At 28.6% G+C, this 14,487-nt stretch overlaps 1 protein-coding gene and 2 long non-coding RNA genes across 4 annotated transcripts in view; 2 read left to right on the forward strand and 1 right to left on the reverse strand.

Annotated features, from left to right (window-relative positions):
• The window catches only part of LOC131663209 (neuroglobin-like), a 506,796-nt gene that overhangs the window by 365,782 nt on the left and 126,527 nt on the right, over positions 1 to 14,487 (forward strand). The gene's annotated exons all lie outside the window — the stretch shown is intronic.
• LOC131663218 (uncharacterized) lies at positions 2,935 to 4,360 on the forward strand. 2 transcript variants are annotated; one of them, XR_009301835.1, is made up of 5 exons: positions 2,935 to 3,062; positions 3,164 to 3,399; positions 3,466 to 3,592; positions 3,674 to 3,832; positions 4,037 to 4,360. It is a non-coding gene; the product is annotated as an uncharacterized LOC131663218 (long non-coding RNA). The 2 variants fall into 2 exon arrangements; XR_009301834.1 differs by lacking the exon at positions 2,935 to 3,062 and having other exon boundaries at positions 3,082 to 3,399.
• On the reverse strand, positions 7,564 to 8,712 carry LOC131663223 (uncharacterized). Its single transcript, XR_009301836.1, has 6 exons — positions 8,651 to 8,712; positions 8,556 to 8,589; positions 8,219 to 8,454; positions 8,026 to 8,152; positions 7,786 to 7,944; positions 7,564 to 7,581 (listed from the first exon to the last, which is right to left on the reverse strand). It is a non-coding gene; the product is annotated as an uncharacterized LOC131663223 (long non-coding RNA).

Genomic DNA, 14,487 nt, shown 5'->3' on the forward strand with positions numbered 1-14,487 from the left:
ACTTATAAAACCTGATCTCAGTGTTATTGAAAGCTTAGAGTAATGTTAAATTTAAGAACCCAATAACCCAATAACGCATTTGGATAGACACTTAATGATGGCTCATAAAGATAAAGATATTGTAATAAAATTTCTAAAAGATGATAATGAACTGAAGTATCCAGCTATTAATTTTTTACGTAACCAAGAGCTTGCTCACTACCAGAAATTGACAGAGATTATAATTCTTGTGCAAGCATCAGCAGTTATGCAAAAATTTTATAATATTTATTCGTTATTTATAAATTTTACTATCAATAAATTATAACTTCATTTTTTAAATTACAACTTTCAATTATCAATATTGTTCTTTTGTAACCATGTTTAACTTTATAGTAATATTAATTCCTAAGCTTATATAAAACTACATACAAAAAGCTTCATAAAATCATTTGAATAAATTTATTTATACCTTTAAAATAATAGATTTGATATGTATGTTGTACATAAATAATTTGTCTGTAGTAACAAAAATTTTAAAAGAAGATAGTCAACTAAAGTATCCAGCTTTTAATTTTTTACATAATCAAGGTCTTGCTCATTACCAGCACTTATTAGGAACTATAATTTCAAGTATCAATATTTCAACTCTTGTAACCATATACAACTTTATAGTTCACCTTTTTTTTGACTATTATTTACTACCTTATTTGACTTTTTATATCTATATTAGACAAAATAGTGTACGATGTGCATATTACAGCTTTGTATTTAATTGAATGATGTGATCTTTGAACTTAAGGATATTTTATAATAATAATTAAATCACATTTGTTGTCCTTAACACATAAGTTTTATCTCAAAGTTACATTAATTAAGTATTTATAAGAGTAGAATCTTAAAATTTTTATACAGAGTTTTTGTTAAGATTAAGATTAACAAAGATAAATCGTCATTTTTTAATAGTAGAAACAAAATATAAAATTAAACTAACTATTGAATATAGTCACTTTTTTTTTTGATTTGAAAAAACTTACAAAAATGTGTAAAACATAATTAAACTGTTATAAACAGATAATCATATCTTCTTATTTTCAAGTATTTTCGTTGAAAATTAGAAAATTGCATAACATATATTTATTATTATAAATAGTAGTTGTGTGCGAAGGTAATTGATTGGACATTTAATGGACTACTTAGATGATTTTGTTTCTTTATTTATCTATGATAAACAATAGAAATAAGGTGCACGCCCTTATCGTCGCTGTCAGAGAGCAGGTGCAAAACCATACTGCTCTATCCGGTCCAGAAGTCCCCAGGAAGGGGCGCTCTTCACTTGAGCTACAACCCTCTGTAGACTCCAGGGGCACTATCCGCCAACTTTCTAACCGTCGGTAAACGGGGGAAAAACGGAACGTGGATCTTCGTTCAAACAGTAGTAATCAAAGTTTTACTTTGATACTATATACATAAATAAAGTTAAATAACATTAACAATATCAAATAGATAGCTTTCAATGAATGGAAAATTTTAATGAATGTGAATGAAAATCAAACAACTATCTTACAAACTTTGCCTTCGAATGGCAGTCTCAACCCAATTTTGAATATTCTGAACAGTTACATTTACTTTAGAATGGCCAAGAAATTTTGCACATATCTTGATCGATGGTATCTTATCAGCCTTAATATATTTGGCAAATCCTCCATATATCCATTTTGGTATACTGTTCCTTTCTGGTACATTTCGTTTAGTTTTTTTTCTATTTCTTTGTGTGTGAATCCATAATCTAATCTGTGGTTTGGTTTTTTGACTCACAGTTTTATCTTCTGTTGTTTTTATTAATGTTTCAATTGAAACAGCACTTGATACCTTGGTATCAAGTTCAGGAGTATTCGAAAAATATGCTAACAGGGTGTTGATTTGTTTTTTGGTCCATGGTACTTTTTTTTATCTTTAGAAACTACAATGTTTATATAAAAATACTATTACCCACACAGCATGAATTAATTCTAAAATAATTCAAAATTAATTCATGAAATAATATAATTATTTTAGAATTAATTCAATGAATTAATTCTGTATTAATTTTATGTCCGTTTTTTTTCCTTCAGAAATATAACGAATATTATTACTACATTAATTGACTAAAATAATTTTCAAATATTACATGCATTTTAGAAGAATTATTTTATGAAATATTAACGTAATAGTTTTGAAATTATTACAGTTGGAATATTTTGAATTGTTTAAAAATTAATGTTTAAAATTAATAATGAAGAAATAAACAGCGGACATAAAATTAATACAGAATTGATTCACTGAAATAATTTTCAAATATTACATGCATTTTAGAAAAATTATTTTATGAAATATTATCGTAATAATTTTGAAATCATTACAATAAGAATGTTTTGAATTGTTTCAAAATAAATTTTCAAAATGATATTGAAGAAATAAAAAGCGGACATAAAATTAATACAGCCTTGATTCACTGAAATAATTTCCAAATATTACATGCTGTAACGGTTATGATTTACCTAAATAATAAATCGGTGCTCGTTAACAAAATAAGTCACCGTCACTCCCACGTTGCGAAGCTAACCGCCGCTTCGTTGGAGGAAGACTTACCTCCCGGCTGTGGTGCCGACGGCTTCCTCGGATGCGTGCTCGACGTACTGCTTGCGCGGGGGAGTCGGTGGGTTCGGATAGCTGGGCAGAGGAGATACGTGTGCTTCTGCCCACGTCAGTAAACAAGGCGGCCGATTAATTGCAGACACCTTTTATTCGTCTAGCGGTTTGCTTACATCCCGTAGAGAAAGAGGCCGAGAGCTTTACTCAGTGATGCGTCGCTGCGTCACGCAACGACGACACGCTAGGTTTTACCGCGAGAGAGAGAGAGAGAGAGGTATAAACAGACCGTGGACGGATCCGTCCCCATCCAAATTTTTATAGGCACACGCCATCTTCATAACTTCAAGTTCAGTGGTGAGTTTCAAATTTGATGTGAGAAACGCATCTATACAGTTCTTATATCCGTGATTTACAGCTCCAATTTTATTCAACGTGTAACGTATAAGTTGGTGAGTTCGTCCTCTTTTTCATTATACTGTAATACCGTAAACCGTAATTATAATTAATTATTTATACTTTTTGCCTTATCAAATTGCAAAATACATAATAGGTAGACCAATAGAATTTATATGAACAAATACTATTTGATTTCGGGGAAGGCATATTGCAAGGTGTAGTCAAGTTTGCTGATTTTACAATTGAAAATAATTTTAGAAATACAGGCTAGAATGCAAAAGGCTGTAGATAATACAAAGCCTTCCTTAAGAATACAAAGATTTTATAGGGAAAAACAAGTGTGCGTTGAAAAAAATCATTTATAAAGACGAAAGATTTACAAATTATAACGTATGTTTATTTACAAAATTAGATTTGCATCTTCTATTAAATTTATTTTTGATGAAATTCTTGTAGATGATACATCAGGAAAATTACTTCCGAATAAATTGACTATACATAATTTGACTGATGATTGGCTAAAAGCTATTCAGGTGATTTGGAAAACTACCCACTTAAATGCAGAAAACAATTGTGATATAAAGTAATATTATTTTTATAACTATAAATTCATGATTTTTTATCAGATTGCAATAGCAAAGAATTTTTTTTTCTTTATCTGCAGTAAATCAATGTCGGATTGTTTTCAAGAAAGAGAAGAACTTTGATTGCGTTATCAAGTAGCTGTAATTAGAAATGCTATAAACGAACTTGGATGTAAAAAATTACCTTCTGGATATGACCTTTCAATGGAGGATTCATTTACTGAGCCAACAAAAACAAAGTAAATCAAATTAAAAATAAATTTTTTTCATTCACTATTAGTAATGCTACTGAACTATTATCCATAATAATTAATGTTAAGGAAAACTAAATGAATAATTAATCTCAATGTGCATTTAATAATGATATAAATCAGGATTAGGTTGCTGCAATTAATAATTACAATATTTATATCTTATATCTGATAATTTTTATTGTATTACAGATCAAAATTTACAAGAGGACAACATTTCTAACATTTCTAATAGTTTCTTTGGCTTCAACCCATAAACTTCTGTCTGATAAACAAGCATAATGCCATTGCTGAATCAAATCGTCTAAAGTAATAAGAATAGACATCTGTGAAAATAACAAATTTCTTAACGATGCCCTTAGTGACCTCAGAGGAGCGTTGATTATGTTTAACTGAGCTGGCCACATACTGCGATATAAATCACATCGCGATAAACTCCATCGATTTGTAAATGTATTGTTGGTTATTGGGTTGTCGTCTTCTATTGTTCCAAGAAATCTGCACTTGTAACCTCCAATCACTGTCTTTTTTTGAATGATTTTCTGCAACACTTCTTTATGGCTAATCTCATTATCCAATGTAATTATACCTTCGCTTTCGTTGGAAAACCAAAAAATGAATCTCGAATAATTATTATTGCCCATATGAATTTCAATATTTCTAAACGCCACTGGTACAAAACGACGAAAATCGTTTTGTATAATATATTCAATCGTGAATTTCATCTTCTCGTTCAATCTTTCTTCATGGAATGGTTTGAATTCCATTATATTTTTTATTACTACCGTATTATTCATTATTATAATAACTTTGATCACCAGTTGAAAATTTATTCTTACAGCGACTGTAACTGTAGAATTGTAGGAAATGTAGACGCAAAGAATACTAACGACATGCTTGAACAAAGAAAAACAGAAATGTATATGTACCAATCTTGGCCACATATGGGGCGAAAACTGACACGTATATAACGTAAGCGGTAAAATAGTGGATACGTGTTATATTTTCTAATTTTTATTGATCAGTTTTTATTTTAAAAAGTGAATAACAATTTTTTTATTGTAAAACTTATTTCAATTTCGAAATAAAAGAAATTATTTCTCTAGTACATTTGTATTTTGATGATTCAGAAATATTATTAAATCCTATTTTGATTAAATTCATGAATCTTCTAATTTCTTGATTCTCATTACTCGTGTTCTTATCAAGATTTGCAAGATCATTTTCCAATTTTTTCATGGACTTCGTAGCTGTATCAATGGCATCGTCTAATGTTTCAATGTCATTATCTGATTTTCTTTTCCGACTAAATTTCCTCTTGTCGAATTTGTTTTCACCACTACTTGATGATAATTTCATCAAGGAGTCCATGTTATCAGAACAAATTTGAGGCATATGGCTTAAATACGGTTGTAACCAAAGCATTTCCTTGTACAATTCCCACGTAACTTCCACTTTCATATAAACAGGCAGCAGAACTGAAGCAATAATGTAACATGTTTCACGAATAATTTTGTAAAAAGTAGATTTTCCAACCCTATAATGTATAGAGTGAAGATGAGCGTTTCCTCCTTGTCCTAAGTGACTAAAATTAAATAAAATTTAACATCAAAGTATATATATTTAATAAATAATGTTTAATACTTAAAATACTTACTGCAAAGTTAAAGCAAGTCGTAGATATGGTGCGATTGGCTCTCTTGTATGGTATTGCTTTTGTAATCTATTCCCAATAAGATCGCATAAAGCTTGGAAATTATCAACTGACATCTTGAAATGAATTTGGAATTCTTCATGATTGTTTAATTGAAAGTAATGACATATGACTGTATATGCTCCCACAGTATTTCTGATGCCGGGTAAAAGATGTGGTTTGACCCACCATCTTCTCAATTTCTTCTTTCTTTTGTTAATCAATTTTAAAATTTTTAAAGAAACAAGACAGAACTGTAATAAATTTAAAATCCTGATTGATCTTTCAATATCTTCGATTCTCATATTTATTATCTGTAATAATAAAAATAAGTATTACAAATTAATAGAGTACTAAGAGACATGGATGTGCCACGTTTATAATCAATTTTGATAATGACCTTTATAATACGCTTATTATATAAAAAAGATGGGTTATAATTATAACGTTTAATAAAATAAATTTAATTGTGATTATTTGTTATATTATGCATTCATGGCTTATTCTGAGTATTATGATATTGTTAGGGTTATAAACTTAATAACCACCACGAATGTAAAAACTACATAGATGTTTCTCACATTAAATTTGAAACTCACCACTGAACTTGAAATTATGAAGAATGCATGAGCCTATTCTGTTTTTTTATCAGATATAATCAGATTAAATTCTGTTTGTTTATCAGACAGAAGTTTATGGGTTGAAGCCAAAGAAACTATTAGAAATTATTCGTGAAACATGTTACATTATTGCTTCAGTTCTGCTGCCTGTTTATATGAAAGTGGAAGTTACGTGGGAATTGTACAAGGAAATGCTTTGGTTACAACCGTATTTAAGCCATATGCCTCAAATTTGTTCTGATAACATGGACTCCTTGATGAAATTATCATCAAGTAGTGGTGAAAACAAATTCGACAAGAGGAAATTTAGTCGGAAAAGAAAATCAGATAATGACATTGAAACATTAGACGATGCCATTGATACAGCTACGAAGTCCATGAAAAAATTGGAAAATGATCTTGCAAATCTTGATAAGAACACGAGTAATGAGAATCAAGAAATTAGAAGATTCATGAATTTAATCAAAATAGGATTTAATAATATTTCTGAATCATCAAAATACAAATGTACTAGAGAAATAATTTCTTTTATTTCGAAATTGAAATAAGTTTTACAATAAAAAAATTGTTATTCACTTTTTAAAATAAAAACTGATCAATAAAAATTAGAAAATATAACACGTATCCACTATTTTACCGCTTACGTTATATACGTGTCAGTTTTCGCCCCATATGTGGCCAAGATTGGTACATATACATTTCTGTTTTTCTTTGTTCAAGCATGTCGTTAGTATTCTTTGCGTCTACATTTCCTACAATTCTACAGTTACAGTCGCTGTAAGAATAAATTTTCAACTGGTGATCAAAGTTATTATAATAATGAATAATACGGTAGTAATAAAAAATATAATGGAATTCAAACCATTCCATGAAGAAAGATTGAACGAGAAGATGAAATTCACGATTGAATATATTATACAAAACGATTTTCGTCGTTTTGTACCAGTGGCGTTTAGAAATATTGAAATTCATATGGGCAATAATAATTATTCGAGATTCATTTTTTGGTTTTCCAACGAAAGCGAAGGTATAATTACATTGGATAATGAGATTAGCCATAAAGAAGTGTTGCAGAAAATCATTCAAAAAAAGACAGTGATTGGAGGTTACAAGTGCAGATTTCTTGGAACAATAGAAGACGACAACCCAATAACCAACAATACATTTACAAATCGATGGAGTTTATCGCGATGTGATTTATATCGCAGTATGTGGCCAGCTCAGTTAAACATAATCAACGCTCCTCTGAGGTCACTAAGGGCATCGTTAAGAAATTTGTTATTTTCACAGATGTCTATTCTTATTACTTTAGACGATTTGATTCAGCAATGGCATTATGCTTGTTTATCAGACAGAAGTTTATGGGTTGAAGCCAAAGAAACTATTAGAAATGTTAGAAATGTTATCCTCTTGTAAATTTTGATCTGTAATACAATAAAAATTATCAGATATAAGATATAAATATTGTAATTATTAATTGCAGCAACCTAATCCTGATTTATATCATTATTAAATGCACATTGAGATTAATTATTCATTTAGTTTTCCTTAACATTAATTATTATGGATAATAGTTCAGTAGCATTACTAATAGTGAATGAAAAAAATTTATTTTTAATTTGATTTACTTTGTTTTTGTTGGCTCAGTAAATGAATCCTCCATTGAAAGGTCATATCCAGAAGGTAATTTTTTACATCCAAGTTCGTTTATAGCATTTCTAATTACAGCTACTTGATAACGCAATCAAAGTTCTTCTCTTTCTTGAAAACAATCCGACATTGATTTACTGCAGATAAAGAAAAAAAAATTCTTTGCTATTGCAATCTGATAAAAAATCATGAATTTATAGTTATAAAAATAATATTACTTTATATCACAATTGTTTTCTGCATTTAAGTGGGTAGTTTTCCAAATCACCTGAATAGCTTTTAGCCAATCATCAGTCAAATTATGTATAGTCAATTTATTCGGAAGTAATTTTCCTGATGTATCATCTACAAGAATTTCATCAAAAATAAATTTAATAGAAGATGCAAATCTAATTTTGTAAATAAACATACGTTATAATTTGTAAATCTTTCGTCTTTATAAATGATTTTTTTCAACGCACACTTGTTTTTCCCTATAAAATCTTTGTATTCTTAAGGAAGGCTTTGTATTATCTACAGCCTTTTGCATTCTAGCCTGTATTTCTAAAATTATTTTCAATTGTAAAATCAGCAAACTTGACTACACCTTGCAATATGCCTTCCCCGAAATCAAATAGTATTTGTTCATATAAATTCTATTGGTCTACCTATTATGTATTTTGCAATTTGATAAGGCAAAAAGTATAAATAATTAATTATAATTACGGTTTACGGTATTACAGTATAATGAAAAAGAGGACGAACTCACCAACTTATACGTTACACGTTGAATAAAATTGGAGCTGTAAATCACGGATATAAGAACTGTATAGATGCGTTTCTCACATCAAATTTGAAACTCACCACTGAACTTGAAGTTATGAAGATGGCGTGTGCCTATAAAAATTTGGACGGGGACGGATCCGTCCACGGATCCGAGGACGGATCCCGTGTAGACACTCCCTTAACGAGCCGGCTCGTTACAATGCATTTTAGAAGAATTATTTTATGAAATATTATCATAATAATTGTGAAATCATCACAGTAAGAATGTTTTGAATTGTTTCAAAATTAATTTTCAAAGTGATACTTAAGTAATAAAAAGCTGGCGTAAAATTAATATAGAATTGATTCACTGAAATAATTTTAAAAGATTATATCCATTTCACAAGAATTACTTTATAAAATACTATCTAATTACTTTTAGAATTATTATAGAAAATATTTAAAATTATATAACACAACTAGATATACTATAAATAAATTATTTACTGAATATATAAGTAAAATTTTAAAAATTATTAAAAGTGCTTTATTTTATATAATTATGGAAGAATACGAAATAAAATAATTGATAAACGTACAGTATTTTATTTAATGTTTACTTTAATATTATCTAGTATATGGATATATATTAGATATACATTATAAATATTACATAAAGCAGATTTCTTATCGAATTTTCACATTGAATTTCTTTCAATTTTAACGAATAATAATAAAAAATGGAAGTGCTTAACGCAATGCTAGGGGTTTAAATAATCCTGAATTAAAATTCCCTTAAGGAGATATGAAACGCCCCTGATAACACCTCGAAGAAATTAAGATTTGGTGCTGCTTGACCAAATTTTGAAAGAACCACTCGATAGAATTGTGTGAAATTTGAACTGAGTAATTCTTGGACATATATCTACAACCTAAAAAAGCGTTTTTATTTTTAATCTAACTTTGATTCTGCAATATTTCAAATTCTGTAAATGCCGATAAGGTAGGTGCTTTCATGAACGTTTCATATGCTCAGTAATGCGTACAAAAGCTTTTTTACGAGATTAAAACCTATAATATTTCTTGGATTATTGGTACGTTAATTTGTAAATTAATTAGTGCATTTTTACAAAAATCATATCAAGAATTAATTCAGAAATAATTTTGAATTATTTTCTGAAATAATTCGGGTGAATCGAAATTTTGCATTTTCATTTAATTCAAAAATTAATTCAGAATTAATTCAGAATCATTCCTTCCGTTAATTTCGAAATTAAAACCTATAATATTTCTTTGATTATCGGTACGTTAATTCGTAAATTAATTAGTGTATTTTTACAAAAATCATATCACGAATTAATTCAGAAATAATTTTATATTAATTTCTGAAATAATTCAGGTAAATCAAAATTTTCCATTTTAATATAATGCAAGAATTAATGTATTGTTACGTTTAAACTTAAAGACTTCGACTTTACTTTATTAATTTTAAAAAGTGTTTACAAACAGATAACCAAGTGTTAACTAACTATTCTGTGTTTTCTATCACAAACATAAACAAACAACATATACAAATTAATGTTGCAGCGGATACATATTCAAATAAGAACTATTCGAAAGATGCACTCGTAACAAAATAATTAATTTATAATTATATCTTGCGTTAATTTGTAACTTTAAACCTATAATTTTTCTTGAACTAATTCAACATTAATCCGTGAATTAATGTGTATATTTGTACAAAAATCATATCACGAATTAATCCAGATATAATTTTGAATTATTTTCTGAAATAATTCGGGTGAATCGAAATTTTGCATTTTCATATAATTTAAGAATTAATTTTAAATGAATTCAGAATCATTTGTTGCGTTAGTTTCGAGATTAAAACCTATAATATTTCTTGGATTAATTCAACATTAATGAATGATTTAATTTATGTATTTTTACAAAAATCATATCATGAAATAATTTTGAAATAGTTTTAAATTATTTCAAGATATAATTTTAGTTTTATGTTGTAAATTAATTCATGGTTCCTTTCAAAATCCTTTCTAAATTAATTCATGTATTAATTTGTTTATTTTTACAGGAATCATTACCTGAATTATTTTTAATAGAATTTTAGAATATTTCTTTGTAATATTTCATGTATTAATTAAGAAATAATTTTCTTTTCTTAGAAAATTATTTTTATATTAATTCTTTGCGTTAATTCAAGAATTAATTCAGTGAATTAATTCATGCTCTGTGGGTAGTACCTTAATATTAAAAATTAACATATTATTTATTTCATTATTGATTGAAAATTTTATAGAAATAAAAAAGATACTTACCAATGGATTCTGCTTTAGTTTTTATTTAAATTTGCATCAAATTCGTATGCTGTAAAAATTATTTAGATTATTGTGATATTTATATAATTGATTAAATGGAATGTATTTTATTAAAACATAAATTTATTGAATATTGATTTCCCTAATTCAAGATTATCATTATTTGCCAAATTAAGGGTATTGTTCTCGTTATTTTGATCATCTGTGAATATCATTGTTTCAGTGTTATTCTTCTTACGAACGTTATTAGAAACTGATGCCTTTTTAGATGTTTGAATTTGTGTTACAAGATCAGAGACATTGATATCTCGTTCAATTACGGATTGTCTGTAATTTTGATGGTGAATTCCTAATGTGTAACCCATATAACCAGCAAGCTGCTCTACACCTTGATTGATCAAACCTCTTTTCAGATCCTACGTAGCCGCTTGTTTTCTAAAATTCGTACCTTTCAAGGTCTCTGGATTTTTAGCGCCACATACGAGTAAGTTTGAAAACTTTGTCATCATTGTACATGCTGATTAATCAGTGAAAACTGCTTATATACATCATGAATTCTGGAGAATATAAAAGGATTGTCACGAAAAAGTTTAGCATTCTATCTGTTTTCAATTAATAGGGTTAAATAAATGCATACTCATATTTTGAACACAATAGGAATCGATTTCGTTCTCTTGCCTCGTACTTCTACTCGATATTGATCAGTTGTTAATACTTTTTTGTCAAATTCTTAAATCTTCAATCTTTCGAATTCACCTGCACGTCGGCAATTTGTTATATGTAAATAGGATGAAGTAGCATCTCTAAAGTTTTCATAATATTCATCATTATATTTTAATATTAGCTGAAAATAACTGTCAGACATTTTTTTTCCCAATAACTACGTAGCTTGCTTGTATCTTCTACATCTGGAATCGATTTGTTTCTTGAATATTCAGGCTGCGAATCCGCAATTGTGTTTCCTATGCTCGCATGCCGCTGTTTCCCCAAAGCTTTTAAAAAATTAGGGACTTTCTATCTGATTTTTGGAACCCAATTTGACGTCGTAAACTTCAGCAACACTTTTATTTAAATGATACATAATGCTGGCAGTTGCTGGTGCTTGTAAATAATTAGTATTTAGGTCTGGCTTACCCATACTCTTCACTGCTATGATGAGATCTTCATACATATCCTCATTAAAAATATCACTAAATTTTTAAATCTCACCATTTATACTAATCATAAGTAATTTAAATTTTCCTAATCTTGATAAGCTAGCCCTTTTTTTCTTGTGATGATGTGGTACAGAATAGTTTTAGTACGAGATATTTTAACATGCATTCAACCACGATGATCCAGAACCTTCCATAGCAATTGAATTAGAATACATACTGATGTAAGGTTACGAATCGCAAGGACATGAAATAATTTCCATTCATTACTAGTGGCCTGATAATCCGGTCGGTCGAGAGTTACGGCTAACGAAACGTCAGTAAGGGTTAAGTACGATAAATTTTAAGAAGCATTCAGTGAAGATGATTGTGAATCTTCCGAAGTATCTGAGTTTGCAAGATATAGAGGCGCAACGGTACGAACGATAGGGACATGAAATAATTTCCATTCATGAAAAGTGGCTTGATAGTTCGGCCGGTCGAGAGTTACCTCTATCCGATAGTCAGAATAGTTTGAGTAGGAGATATTTTAACACGAATTAAGTGTCGACGATACTGAACATTCCATAGTTTTTGATTTTAGAATATATACTGGTGCTACATTACGGATCACAGGGACATGAAATAATTTTCATTCATTAATATTGGCTTGATAATCTGGTCGGACGAGGGTAACTAAAATTTTTCTCTAACCGAAAGTCAGAATAGTTTGAGTACAAGATATTTTAACAGGCATTCAGCGTTGATGATACTCAACCTTCCATAGCATTTTACTTTAGAATACATACTAGTTGCAACGTTACGAATCACAGGGACATGGGATAATTTCCATTCATTCCTAGTGGCCTGATAATCCGTTTACTCGAGAGTTACGTCTAAAGGAACTTCTGAATGCGTTAAGTACGATAAATTTTAAGGAGCATTTGGTGAAGATAATTCTGAATCTCCCGAAGCTTCCTTCTGAATCTTCAGGATTTTTTAATCATTCTTTAAAAACTAATATATAATGTGGGTGCTTGTCATCCAGTTATAGAAGCTTACTTGTTTCTAGGATCCCAGAAAATGATGAATCAATTAAAATTTATAATATAAAATTATAAAATTGATGATGGAATCTACCTGTTGATACTATGTGCATTGTTTACTTCCAGCTTCAACGAGTATTATTGAAAATATTTTTGGTAAACTCATCCGTGAAAAAAAATTTAATAAAATTAATAAATGTGCAATCTTGTCTGCTAGAAATATTGACGTAGATGATATTAATATACAAACTACCAATTTATTAGATAAAACGAGTGAACGTTTATATACTGCAGTTGATACTATAGTCCAAAATAATAATGGCGATTTAGATGATATTATAATGCCTGAGTATTTAAACTTTTTAAATCCACCCTTTTTACCACTATATAAATTGAATTAAAAAAAAAATTGTATTCTAATGTTGATAAGAAATATAAGTATCAATGAAGGTTTATGTAATGGTACGCGATTACAAATATTAGATTTATCTAATCATTTATTGAAATGCAAAATTTTAATGGGTGATAAATCTAATAATATCATTTTTTTTAATCGTATCACCTTATATTGTGAAAACAATTACCCTTTTTCATTCAAAAGGAAACAATTCCCAATTAAATTAGCATTTGCCATGACAATCAACAGGACAAACATTTGACAATATTGTGGTTGATCTACGTAGAGATGTTTTTAGTCACGGGCAGTTATATGCTGCGTTGTCTAGGGTTCGGTCATGGGACTATATTAAAATATATCTTGGAATACAAATACATACACAACGAATAAAAAATTACGTTTACAAAGAACTATTCCATGACGATTAACAAAACTTTTTAACGATACAATTAATATATGCTCATTATTTTTATTTTTATTAACTAACGATAAAGTTTAGTATAATACAGAAATTTATATTAATGTTATTATATATATAATTACTTTTATTATCCATAGTATCAATTCATTCTATCTTTCATCATTATTATTGAACATAAAAACTTCAGAGTACCGCGCGCGTAGCGCGCTTCAAACCTCTAGTATTTTTAATATTTACATTCAGATTAAAATGTGTATTAATTTATCAAATTTTCTTAAACTTAAATAACAAAGATTCTGTAACTGATCGTAACAAAATTTTTAATATACTAATAGTCGGACCTTATTATACTATTGTCGAATAAATATATTTGATGTTCTTATGCCACAAAACAAGTTTTAATGGGTCACATAGGTTGGTTTCTATGGATTAGTATCGAATGAATAATTTTTCTCAAATTACAAAAAATCTAATTAAATAAATTAAAAGGAAATAATTACTGTACGGTGGCTGACTATTAGTGCTTTTAGCCTAGAACGTTTTTAAAAAATGTGAATACTCACAATGATTGTAGCGAAAAACAGCAAAAGTTAGGAAAAACTC

The sequence above is a fragment of the Phymastichus coffea genome, unplaced genomic scaffold (assembly GCF_024137745.1).
Source record: "Phymastichus coffea isolate CEN01 unplaced genomic scaffold, Cenicafe_Pcof_1.1 PCOF00002, whole genome shotgun sequence".
In the NCBI taxonomy this organism is placed as follows: domain Eukaryota; kingdom Metazoa; phylum Arthropoda; class Insecta; order Hymenoptera; family Eulophidae; genus Phymastichus; species Phymastichus coffea.